Genomic DNA, 13274 nt, shown 5'->3' on the forward strand with positions numbered 1-13274 from the left:
TTTAAAAAAAAAAGTTTTCCTGGGCTTATGATCTTCAAAGCCTTACTGTTAACTGTTAGTGTAGGGGTGGAGAAGAAGTTAGTTTTTGTAGTTGCAAAATCTGAAATGTCTGCTGTCTCCTCATTCCCTTTCACTTCCTGGAAACCGGATAGTTCTTTTCTAAGCTCAGCTCTTTCTTGAAATACTTTGTCAAATGAAGCCAATAATAACCAATACACATTTCCATTGTGTGTGTGTTTGTGTGTGTGTGTGTGTGTGTGTGTTTGTTTTTTGAGACAGAATCTAGCTCTGTCACCCAGGCTGGAGTGCAGTGGCGTGATCTTGGCTCACTGCAAACTCTGCCTCCTGGGTCCTAGCAATTCGCCTGCCCCAGCCTCCTGAGTAGCTTGGATTACAGGTGCCTGCCACCACACCCAGCTAATTTTTCTATTTTTAGTATAGACGGGGTTTCACTGTGATGGCCAGGCTGGTCTCGAACTCCTGACCTCATGATCCTCCCGCCTCGGCCTCCCAAAGTGCTGGGATTACAAGTGTGAGCCACCGCACCCAGCCATTTTCTGGTTTGTTGTTGTTGTTGTTTGTTTGTTTGTTTGAGACGGAGTCTCACGCACTCTGTCACCCAGGCTGGAGTGCAGTGGCAGGATCTCGGCTCACTGCAACCTCCACCTCCCAGGTTCAAGCGATTCTTCTGCCTCAGCTTCCCGAGTAGCTAGGATTACAGGCACACACCACCACATCCAGCTAATTTTTGTATTTTTAGTAGTGATGAGGTTTCACCATGTTTGCCAGGCTGGTCTCTAACTCCTGACCTCAAGTGATCCACCTGCCTTGGCCTCCAAAGGTGCTGTGAGCCGCCTCATCCAACCATATTTCAATTGTTTTTTCTTACCTCTTCTCCTAGAGCTACAAGTAAATTTGGCAGCAGATCTGCCTCCTGAACTGACAGAGGCAAATGTTTTACCAGATATGTTGCCACTGTATAAAACACATCACTATCTTTCTGGACCTTAAGATCAGTTTCCTCACGACTTGCTGACCACTAAACCAAGGTCATGTATTTTAGGATTTTGCTAAAACAACATCCTACTTCTGGTACCAATTTCTATGTAGTCAGGATGGGTTAACATTTTATTGTGCTAACAAGCCATCCCCAAACCTCAGTGGCTTCATTCAAAAACAGTTTATTTTTTGCTTACGATAAACATCCACTGTGGATTTGCAGAAGACTCTGCTTCACACAGGAAGACTCAAGCCTGTGAGTGTACCACCTTTGTCATTGTACACTTTCTGGAACACTTGGCTTTCTCAGCCTCTGGGGTTCAGAAAGAGAATGTTCAATGGTTTTCCCTCAGTAATCAACTTTGTATTAAAGTCTAGAACTAATCTCATGCCCCTCCTAACTATACGGGGGTAGAGTTCAAGTCAGAATATAAATAGAAACACTTTTACTACACATCTAAATATAAGTTGTAAATTATGCAGACCAACTAAGTTCAAAGCTAACCAACCAAGTCCAAAATATATCTTTCCTTGACCAATTTACCTCATATTTCCTGGAAAACCATGTTTGAATATGGACTTCTTGGAGCCTGTACCTCTAGAACATGGCACTGGGGTGCAAAGTGGCTACTAGGCCCCGGCCTGTCTTCCCTCCTCTTAATGTTCTGGGATCACTCTACCCACTATGTCCCCATCTCCTGCAAACAGCCACCCCTTGGCCACCCCCTGGGTCTAGGGGCTACATGTAACAGGGGCACAGTCTTCCCTTAAAAACACAAATCTAGGAAAGAACCTGTGCAGTCCCTGGTTAGCAGACTTGAAGCTCTTTGAACAAAGAATTCCATGGTTCTAGGAACCAGGAGCATAGCCTACGAGAGGGAATGTAGGCCTGGGTGGGCACCTTCCCCTTAGGCCTTTGGACTCCTCACAATAAAGGAAATGGTGAAGCTAGAGAAAGGCCAGAATGGAGCATAGATCCTAAGGCAGAGCTCCACTCGCCCGGGTTAAGGGCAGTACTGAGCGAGTGCAATGTCTGAATACCTAGAAAACCAGACAGGTTATGGGATGAGCACATATCCCTGTTCCACACCTCATGCTCACCAATTGGCTTCCATGGTAGAACTAGGGAGGGAAGATGCCCTAATCAGCAAAATTCAGTATCATGTCCCCCTAGTGCCATGTTCTAGAGGTACAGGCTCCAAGAAGTCCACATTCAAACATGGTTTTCCAGGAAATATGAGGTAAATTGGTCAAGGAAAGATATATTTTGGACTTGGTTGGTTAGTTTTGTTGGTCTCCATAATTTATAACTTATAAATATTTAGATGTATGGTAAATTAAAATCCTCATTATAAAGTTCCATTATGATATATAATTCAGATTCTGAGGTGTTTCCTCATAGCAAATTTGCATCAGTTCTAGGTTTTCCAACCTCATGGACATAATGGGACAATGTCACATCTGTCAAAGTGATGCCCCTATCTTGCCATCATCTAATGGAAACAACTAAGAAATAATGAAATGCTTATTATCTGTCTGATGTTGGGAAAGGTTTTATTCTTTCTCAGCCACAACTTTCTTATTTGTACAAAGGGGCTAAAGCCACCTATTCTCATGTGGTTGGAACAATTAAATAATTTACACCAAGTGGTCAACACAGAAAACATTCATAGGCAAAGCAAGGTCCTTTTTCTCAACTAAAAATAATGAAAAACAATGAGATATTCTAAGGAGTGTGTCTGATACATAATGCAGCGGCATGACATAAGGGAGGAAAGAGGGGTTGGGTCCCTGGAAGATGAAGTCTTTAATATCCTGAAAAGAGTGCTTTGGGGCAGCCCTGGGCTCTTGCATATCTTGAAGGCAAGGTATGTTTTTACTATCTCAACCTAGTAATCTCTCTTGAGCCTCAGTGTCCTGGTTTTTAAAATGAGGATAATAAGAATTGCTTTGATGACCTTGATAAGGATCTTTTGATACAGTGGTAGAGATAAGAGCCTGGGGAATGGGTTGGAAAGTGAGTAGGAGGTAAGGAAATGGGGATTATCTAAGTTTTCTGTTCTTTTCAGAAGTTTGTCTGAGAAAAGGTGGGAGTATAGTGGGACCTGGAGCTGAATGACCATTTTGTTCTTTAAAAATTGAGGAATATTGGCCGGGCACGGTGGCTCACACCTGTAATCCCAGCACTTTGGGAGGCCAAGGCAGGCAGATCCTGAGGTCAGGAGATCGAGACCATCCTGGCCAACATGTTGAAACCTCGTCTCTAATAAAAATACAAAAATTAGCTGGGCGTGATGCCATATGCCTGTAGTCCCACCTACTTGGGAAGCTGAGGCAAGAGAATCGCTTGAACCCGGTAGGTGGAGGTTGCAGTGAGTTGAGATCACGCCACTGCACTCCAGCCTGGCAACAGAGTGAGACTCTGTCTCAAAAAATAAAAAAATAAAAAATTGGGACTATCAGAGCATAGTGTGTGTCGATGACAAGTATCTTTAGTAGAAAGGGAGAAGATAATGAGGAAGAAATTTTGAATAGAGAGGTGGAGTTGGCCTCTGGTTCTAGGGAGGGTGCATCCTCCTGTGGATATAGGGAAGTTTGTGAGTTTAGAGATAGAAAGCAGAGATGCCCTATCCAACAGCTTTTGTTTTCTCACAGAAGCATGAAGTAGGGATGTTAACAGAGAGATGTTATATGTAAGTATTAGGAGTGGGGAAGGCAATTGGAAGATAAGAGAGAAGGTGTGAAATGAAATGACCAAAGATTAGGGAAACGTTGCATAATTGTTGGGCAGTCTCTAGAACCCAAGTGAATCTGAGTTGGCAGAGTTAGAGTGCATGTATGTTTACCCATGGATACATATATGGAGACAGAAAGAGAGATTGATTACAAAGAACTGACCCTGATGATTATGGAGGCTGAGAAATCCCACAGTCAACTGTCTGCAAGCTGGAGACTTGGGAAAGCTGGTGGTGTGATTCTAGTCCGAGTCTGAACGCCTGAGAAGCAGAGGAGCCGGGGGTGTAAATCCCAGTCCAAGGACAGGAGGAGACTGATGTCCCAGCTCAAGCAGGCAGGAAGAAAAGGGGGTGCATTCTTCCTCTTCCACCTTTTTGTTCTATTTGGGCCCTCAATGCATTAGATGATGCTAGCCCATATTGGGGAGGGTGGTATGCTCCCAGCTCCACCAACACAAGTGCTGATTTCATCCAGAAATACCTGCATGGACACAGCCGGAAATAATGTTTAACCTGGCACCTGTGGCACAGTCACGTTGACACAATTCACTGTCATATCACACTCTCCAGCGATGAGAACTCATCTCTGAATCCTCCATGCATTTCTACTGTAGTAGCCTTCCCACTCTATTGTTTCTGTGCATTTTAATGTCCCCTGGGGTACCCTCAGTCACACTGAGCTGACTATCTGGGCTTTCCAAGTTATACCTGAGGTATGCATTATTATTTGGTTAGTGCTGTGATAGGTTTTGAGTGGTCTACTCTGAATTTTTCCCCCTCTGTTATTTTTGGTGTGAGATTTTGCAGATCATGAGTTATTTCAAACATACCTGGCCTGTCTTCATGTCTATGTAAGGGCATTGCAATGAACTGAATGTGTGTGTCCCCCCAGAAGCCATGAGTTGAAACCCTAATTCTAATGAAATGGTATTTGAAGGTGGGGCCTTAGGGATGAAATTAGGCCATAAAGGTGGAGCCCTCAGGAATGGGATTAGTGCCTTTATAAGAAGAGGGCAGAGAACTAGCTGGCTTTTCTTCCCACCTTGTGAAGATAGGAGAGTCAGCAGTAGACAGTTGGAGGAGGTTGATCACCAGAACCTGCCCATGCTGGCACCATGATCTCAGACTTCTCCCCTCCAGAACTGTGAGAAATAAATGTTTTGTCAGCCATCCAGTCTATGGCACTTTGTTATTGCAGCCTGAACTGACCAAGACAGGCATGGTCAGTTTTTAGAATTTTCGAATGCTTTCATGTAAAACGATAAAGGATATCATCTTCCTGGCAGATAAATGCAATTCAAAGGAAAGTGCCCACAGTAGCCCCTGATGCCAGGTCTTGCCTTTCAGGGAAGATCTTGGTTTCCTCCTTCAGAACCTCTGATGAAGTGGAGTAAACCTGCCATTAACTCTGCTGTGATTGTGGTCATCACTGCCAAGGGCATTTATGGGATGTTCGTGCATGGCTATTCTTTGTAAACTAAGTTATACAGATATAGTCTGTATCCTGTAAGAATTTAACAACTTAAAAACAGTGACATAAACATAAATGTTATAGCTGAGGTGATAGACAAACTTGAAAAATTTAGTTAATCTTGTAGGATGTTCTAGAATGATGAACCACTGAGGAACCATGCACATCACACCGCCAGGTGACTGTGTTTAGCAGCAGAGAAAGAGTGATGTTAGTTTAGGCATAATCATTATTATTTACCAAGACTTACTGGGCAAACATCACTGGGAATGGAAAAGTGTTTCTCAGTTTTTATCTTATATGTATGGGAAAAGCTTAGCAGACAAGATAGAAAGCTTATTCTAAATAAACAACATACTTTTAGAAAGATATGAGAAACATGTCGTGTTCAACTTAAAGGGTGCTTTGTGTATGTGTCTCCCTGGGAAAAGAATTGGAGATAAATGTTTCCCATGTTTTAGACATAGAGTTTTCAGAGAAAATTAAGGTTACCATCTGCCTTGTATTTACTCAAGAAGAACAGGACACAGTGTTTTCTTGAAATAATAATGCTTATAGAAGTCTTAACTTTAGGAGAAAAGAGAGCTGTATCCAATGTCCCCTGAGTCTGTCACGCTGGCCCAGCCACAGACAGCTGGCTTCTTGGTGAAGAAGGGCAAACAGGGTGGTGTCTGAAAAGGAGGAGAGGGTTTCCTTCACCCTGATCCTTTGCTTACCCACCTTTAAGAAAATGTGAGTTTTTACTTTGGGAGGTCAAGGTGGGAGGATCACTTGGGCCCAGGAGTTCAAGACTAGCCTGGGCAATATAGTGAGACCTTGTCTCTACCAAAAAAAAAATTAGCCAGGTGTGGTAGCACATGCCTATAGTCCCAGCTACTTGGGAGGCTGAGGTGTGAGGATCAATTAAGCCCCGGAGATCAAGGTTGCAGTGAGCCTTGATCACGTCACCACACTTCAGTCTGCGTGACAGAGACCCTGTCTCAAAAAATAAATAAATAAAAGCCTTAAGTAACTGGGGGAGATTATAAAACTAGTTAAAACCAATTAATAGTGATTTCTAGAAATCTCATAACATATAAGCATTTTAATTTAAAGGTTTTTTTCTTTTAACTGAAAATGTTTTTAATATATTTCAGTGTTAATGAAGTAATGAATTAACTTCCCTCCCAGAAAGTCGAGACTAATAGCATATATCTTCATTTGGAAGATGAACTTCAGAGCTCCATTTCCCTAGTTCCTATGTATAACTCAGTTATATGCACACCAAACCATGCTAATAATGCATTCTCCTCCCCGGCTGCCTCTTGAACTTAGATCATCCAGGAGATGTCTGTAAAATTAGCACTGTAAAGAAAGCCTCACCAGGGTATTTGGTGCAGCATATCAATGGCTTATTGAGTAGGCACCTTTTAAGTACTGTTGAATGATAGGCAAAACTGTCACAGCTATGCATAAATGTCCTGTGTAGTTTCACATAAGAGAATATCTACTAGTCCTCAGTAATAATGCTATATTATTAAGCTAATAAACCTACAGAAAGTTTGTCACAATGGGTGTCTGTTAAATTACTATAACCCGAACATTATCTTTGGAGTTTTAGATGTCTCTATTGGCTGAAGAGCCTAATTTTGAAGCTTTTATCTGCTCAGAAATTTCAGTTCTCCCATCATCATCTCTGCTCAATTGAATATGTCTTTTTCAAGAGTAATCTTGGCTATGTATAAACTGCTGCCTGACAGTCCCCAATGAATATTAAGACTATCTGTTCAGGGCTGGTGAACAGTTTGTTGCCATAATATAAAATCTTTTCTGCATGTCCCAACCTTTGTTTTTGGCAATTTCCTATCATTTTGTATTTGAATAAAATACCTCTTCCATTTTACACATCGTTGTTTTGGACATTTTCGTTGTTGAATTCCGTTATGTTAAAGTGAAGCTTACCAATAATCGGGTGATTTATTTGTCTTAGCAATGAATGGTTACACCAAAACATCTTGACTTTATCATGGTTTCCTTGAGGGATGGTAGAGTCTGGGTGCCCAGAGTCTGGTCCCAGGTTCCAGGATTTGCCACTTGCTAGTTATTTGACTTTAGGCAACTTGTAAACCTCTTGGTGCCTCAGTTTTCTCCTGGGCCAAACAGGGTCAATGTGCATACATCAAGGCTTGGTATATGGAATATATGTATATGTGTGTGTGTGTCTGTATATATATACACACACACACACATACACATACACATACATACATATATAATATGTAGCTTGGCCCACAGTAAGCACTCAGAGTTTCTCGTTAGTAATATATTGAAAATACGGAATCTGTGAGTGCAGACACCACCTCTGGCTCCCTTACTTTTTGCGTTTTGATTTTTGAAATGAGTGATCTATGCCATGCTAACAATGAGAAAGACTTCTCTCTGGAGAATTTATTCCTTAAACTAAAACTTTAATGCAGAAAACTAAAAGTATTCATTCAAGATTTGACATATAACTAGGAAGAAGTAGTAGTAGTAGTAGCAGTGGTGGTAGTAGTAGTAGACAACATTCAACTATGGACAAGGAGTGAAATACTTTTTGTAAATGGCTGTTATTATTTTAGTGTTAAAAATAGATGTGCAGTGGGTCAGGGGCAGAGAGGGATTGTGGCAAAGGAGGTGGTATGTGTTTGTCAAAGGGCAACATGATGGATCCTTGTGATGGAACTGTTCGATATTTTGACTAGTGGTAGATATGTGAGCCTACACATGTGCTCAAACTGTATAAAACACACACACGCTAATACAATTAAACAGGAAATCACAATAGACTAGTAGATGGTATTAGTATAAACATGCCGGTTGTAATATTGTACTGTTGTTTTGTGAAATGTTACTATTGTGGGAAACTGAGTAAAGGCTCTTTTAAAACTGCGTATGAACATACAATGATCTCAAAATTATAATTAATAAATGCATGTGCAAATATTATATAAAACTAGTAATTTTTATTTTTGTTTTCAGATTGTTCCTGCCTGATTCATAAACATCATGATTGGCTTTTGTAAGCTGGTATTTCAATTTTTTTTATCCTCTTCTCCCAATACCTTCTCTTCTCTAATAACTTGATAATGGTTTTTTAGAGCTCCTAGAGCAAAAATTGGAGCAAAACTTTTTTGTTATTTGGTTCTTACATTATTTTAAAGTCTGTCACACTTTTTCTGGTCCTCTTAGATGATAGTTATTTTGATAGTGATTTTTGAAGTACATGTCTTGGCCTGGGGCATTTGTTTCCTTATAGTGACTTCTTATCAGATTTATGGTTAGTGGGAGCAAAGGGCAGAACTGAGGTTGTATATAGATGCAGACATCCTGTTGGGCATTAGTCTTCCTCCAAAACATATTTATGTATCTTTGTTTTTAAATAGTCTATGAAGTGTCGTTTTTATGGAGGAGAATTGAAATATACTAAACCAATTTTAAATATATCTTTGAGAATTTATTTTCTGAGATGGTTTTGTTTTTCATCATGTTAGCAGGCGAGAAGAATATTGTTACAAAGTAACTTAACAAAGATTTGCATTCTCTGACAGATTCTAAGTCTGTATCTTGAATCTTGTTCTAGCAGGTTCTGTTTCACCTCTTTTGAAGTCACCAAGAAGACACACACCTCTAATACAGCCTTCCCGATAGTACCTACCTTGGTATATTCATTCCTTAGGATGTTAACTGATATTTTACAGAAAATGAGCCTATGGTCATTTAAATTTGTGGAAAAAGCTGAGTTAAAATCAAATTAGACTTGTTTATTTCCAACAAGTGATTATCGATGGTCTTTGGTCTGTGGTGTTTCTCAAACATATTTCACCATACAACCCCTACCTCACCAAATATACCATCGAACTGGTGCTCCATGGAAAAGTTTGAGAAATTTTGCTTTAGAATTTAGAAAACTGATTTAAATGACAGAATTAATTGTATATTTTTCAGAATGATAGCGAAAGAAAAGAAGGACATTTGAACAGAATGCAAGTTGGACCATAAAAGGACAGTTGGATTAGCTTAAAACAGCTGACTTGGAGTAAGGCCTAAGTCATTATTATAAATATAGTTATAAGACAACATAAAAATTTAAAATCTGGAAATTAAAATACATCATTGTTCATTATTCCTTGAAGATTCAGGATCCGTCCTTCCCTGTAACACTAATGTGTCCTAATTCTTGGTGATTTTCAGGCTTTGTAGAGTCCTAACATCCTGGCTTCTCAGTTTCTTGATTTCCTCTCCTTCAATGACCTTGTCTTCCAAACTACATTAGCAACTTCCACCCATAGTCATACTGTGGGCCTAGTCATTAATAAGAACTGCTCTCACTCCATGACCTTGAGTCCCAGCACCCTATTCTCCATCTGTCTTCCCACTCCAACACATTTTTAACTCCATCTAGACATACAACTTTTACACTGCAGCACACTTCCTTCATATCTCACATCCTTCCTTATTCAATGTCAATAGCCTACCCTCTCATTAAAATCACTCATCCGCTCATCTTCTCTGTCCCTCCCCTTTGCTCCGTTGTACGTAGCCATCTATATCCAGGTGCTTTGGTCTGCTGATTCCATGCACGCAGCAGTGCAGCTGAACATAGTTGGAGAAAGATACCCAGCCATGGTCAATTTAAAGCTTACCCTTGCACTTATATTCTTAGTCCCATCTCCTCTCACCTGCTCAAGGATATAACTACAGTAGTTGTCCCTTCTCTCTCCTGCATCATGCATTCCCGCCTCCTTGCTTTACTTAAAAAAAAAAATTTTAACTCCCATTCCTCTCTAATTACTGCTCCATTTAATGTCCCTGCTTCCTTTTACACAATTTCTCAGTTCTTTCTGGGCATTCCACCAAAGTTCTCGAGTGTCACCAACGACCCTCATATTGCAAACCCAACCATTAATTCTCAGTCCTTATCTTCCTTGACCTGTCAGAAGCACTAACCCCATTGATCATGCTGCTCTGTGAAGTATGTTCTTCCCTTGTCTTCTGAGTCTCCACACTTTCCCAACTGCTTTCCTATTGCATGTGACTACTCTTATCCTTCTTGCAGATACTTCCTCATTGTCCTGACCTCCAAACATTGGCTGTCCCAGGGCACAGTTCTCTGTACTTGTCCTCTGTCGATTCTCACTCCCTAGCTGTTCCCATTCATTTTCATGGCTTTTAATACATATATGCTGGCAGCTACCAAATTGTCTCCAGTGTAGACTTCTTCTCTAAACTCAGATTCAAATATCCAATTGCTGGATGTCTGATAGGCATATCAAACCTAATGTGTCTGCACCTGAGCTCCTGAGTTCTTCTCTATTCCCAACCAAACTTCCTTCATGCTAAGTAGCCATTTACCTAGATGAGGAAGACTTTTCTTCCAGTTGCACAGGCCAGGTGCCTTTGCAGCATCCTCATTTCGTCTGTCTCACCCTCTACACAGCCAGCTGTCAGGAGATACTGTCAGCCCCGCCTAAATCCAGAAGGTGGCCACTTCTCCCCACCTCTTCTGCTACTGCACTGGTGCACACCTTCATCATCTCTTTATAACAGTAGCTTTCTAACTGGTCTCCTTGGTTTCATACTTTCTCCCCTAGAATTCACTCTCCACACAACAGCCTGATAAATGATTTAAAACTGTTAAGTCTGATCATGTTACTTTCCTGCTCCAGTGTCTCCAGTCCCTCCCGTCTCACTTACAGAGGCTTATCAGCTCCTGTGTGCTATGGGTCCCATTACCTTTGGCCTAATCTTTTACCGCTTCCCTTCACTGACTGCTTTAGCTGTACCAGTTTTCTTGTTTCTGCGTCAGTTTTGCAGTTATTGTACCCAGAAATAGCCACATGACTTACATCCTTACCTCCTTCAGATCTTCACTAAATTGTCATCTTCTCACCCATGCCTTTGTCCCCGACCAGCCTGTTTTAAATTGACACTGTTTTCCCTGCCAAATATCTTAGCACTTCCTGTCTCTTCATTACTTTTATTTTTTTAATCACCATCTGATACATATCTTACTTGAGCTTTGTTATGGGATACAGTTAAGCTACTAGAAACAATTAATTCAAAGATAAGCTTAATTCATAGGTATGTTTCACAAGGGTAGGAATTTTTGCGTGTTTTGTTCACAGTGGTGAATCCCCAGCACCTAGAACAATGCCAGGAAAAACAACCACTCAATAAATACTGGTTCAATGAAAAGATAAATCTTAAAAACCAAGTTTTACTGTAATATATAGTCTGTGATATATATCCCACAATATACATCCCACAAAGATAGGAAAGTGGGATTGGGGTAAAGGGATGCTATACTAGTTACTGACTTTGCTTATTACACCCTTCTCTAGTTGCTGACTGACCATAGAATTGGGTAAATGGCTTGAGCTGGGACAGTTTATTGTAACTATAAAGCACTAAGGCAAATATAAAGAATTGGAACTTCGTACTGAGAGGACTTCTGCTTCCAGCCATCTTGCAATAACAGGAACTGGAGTTATTCTGTCGCCTAAAATAGCCTAACAAACAGACACACACAAAAAGCCCATAAAATATATGAAACAAAGGCATTCTGACATTGGACAAGTGGCACAAGACAGTGAACCCTGAGAGAAGGAAAAAACAAATGATTTGCCCCAGGCTGCAATGCAGGAAAGCAGAACCCAAACACAGCTTATCCTAGGTTGAGATGATAGAGTTAGGAATTCTGGGAGGCTGAGGCAGCTAGAATTTGAAGGACAGAGTACCAGAGAAGAGAGAGTTGGTTACACAGAGAGTGAGCTCCAGAGATCTTCAGAGGGCTCTCCTGTAGGCTTCGGCTGAGTGCTGATTAGTGCATATGCGTAAGAGAACTACCCATGGATGAGGAAAGAGCCACTGGGAAGAAAAAAGTAGCTCATGTAGGGCAGAGAAGAGTGTGCCCCTTCCCACCCTCCCACCATTCATAGTAGAAAAACCTTGTATAGAAGTGGGATTAGATGTAGTACTCAGAAGACTAATGCTTCCGCGATGAGGCAAAATTAGCCCTAGACTAGTCTAATCTGATCCTGCCTAAAAAATCTTAAAAGTAAGCCGTTCAAGACAGGTCATAAAACTGTTTTGTAAAGGGCCAGATGGAAAATATTTTAGGATATGTGAGCCATGTGGTCTCTGTTGTAACTACTCACTTCTGCCCTTCTACTGTTAAAACAGCCATAAACAATTTGTAAGCAAATGTATTTACATGTATCAGAATGTATTCCAATAAAATTTTATTTATAGAAATAGGCAGTGGGCCAGATTTGGCCTGTGGGCCTAGTTTGCAGACACTTGGTTTGAAGGATCAAATTGTTTCAAGTAGCTTAACTGTATCCCAGAACAAAGCTCAAGGATATTTAAGGAAATACAAAATATCCAGCACCCATTAATAAAGTATGCAATATGTAGCATTCAATCAGAATTTACCAACATGCAGAGAACCAGGAAAATTCAATAGTGAAGAGAAAACTCAATAGAAATAGACCCAGAATTGACAGACATCTAATAAGTGGAGATACTAAAATAAATTAAATAGATTTAATAAGAATATTCAAATAGTTATTGTTACTATGTTCTATATACTCAAGATGGTAGTGGAAAGCATAGGGTTGTTAAGAAAAGATGGAAGCTATAAAAAGACCTAAATTGAACTTCTAGACTTCTAGAGATAACACCTGAGGTGAAAAATACACTGGATAGGATTAAAATCCTAAAATACACTGGATAGCAATTAAAATTATACCAAATGAGATACTGAATGGAAAAAAAAAACTAGAAAAAATTGAATAGCACATCAGTGAGCTGTGGGACAACTTGAAATGACCAAATATGTATGTAACTGGAGTCCCCAAAGGAGGGAGAGGACAGAAAATAAAGATATAATGGCTGAAGACTTGCCAAATTTGATGAAAACAATAAATCCACAAATCTAAGTTAAATAAATATCAAGCAAACACAATAACACGAAGAAAACTACACCAAGGGACACGGTAATCAAATAGTTTAAAACCAGTAGTAAAGACAGATTTTAAAGCAGAGAA

General features: G+C 40.3%; 1 protein-coding gene across 23 annotated transcripts in view; it reads left to right on the forward strand.

The window, feature by feature from the left end:
- Positions 1-13274, forward strand: part of PLAGL1 (PLAG1 like zinc finger 1) — a 114156-nt gene that overhangs the window by 63264 nt on the left and 37618 nt on the right. For 12 of the 23 annotated variants that reach the window (XM_050787400.1, XM_050787401.1, XM_050787385.1 and 9 more), the window contains one exon: positions 8206-8245. The exons of 8 other annotated variants lie outside the window; for them this stretch is intronic. The gene's annotated coding sequence lies outside the window, so the exon portion shown is untranslated. Of the gene's footprint in view, positions 1-5318; positions 5329-8205; positions 8254-13274 lie in introns of those variants that run through there. 3 more of the 23 variants (XM_050787382.1, XM_050787390.1, XM_050787398.1) reach the window with 2 other exon arrangements.

This window comes from Macaca thibetana, chromosome 4 (genome assembly GCF_024542745.1).
Source record: "Macaca thibetana thibetana isolate TM-01 chromosome 4, ASM2454274v1, whole genome shotgun sequence".
Taxonomy (NCBI): Eukaryota; Metazoa; Chordata; class Mammalia; order Primates; family Cercopithecidae; genus Macaca; species Macaca thibetana.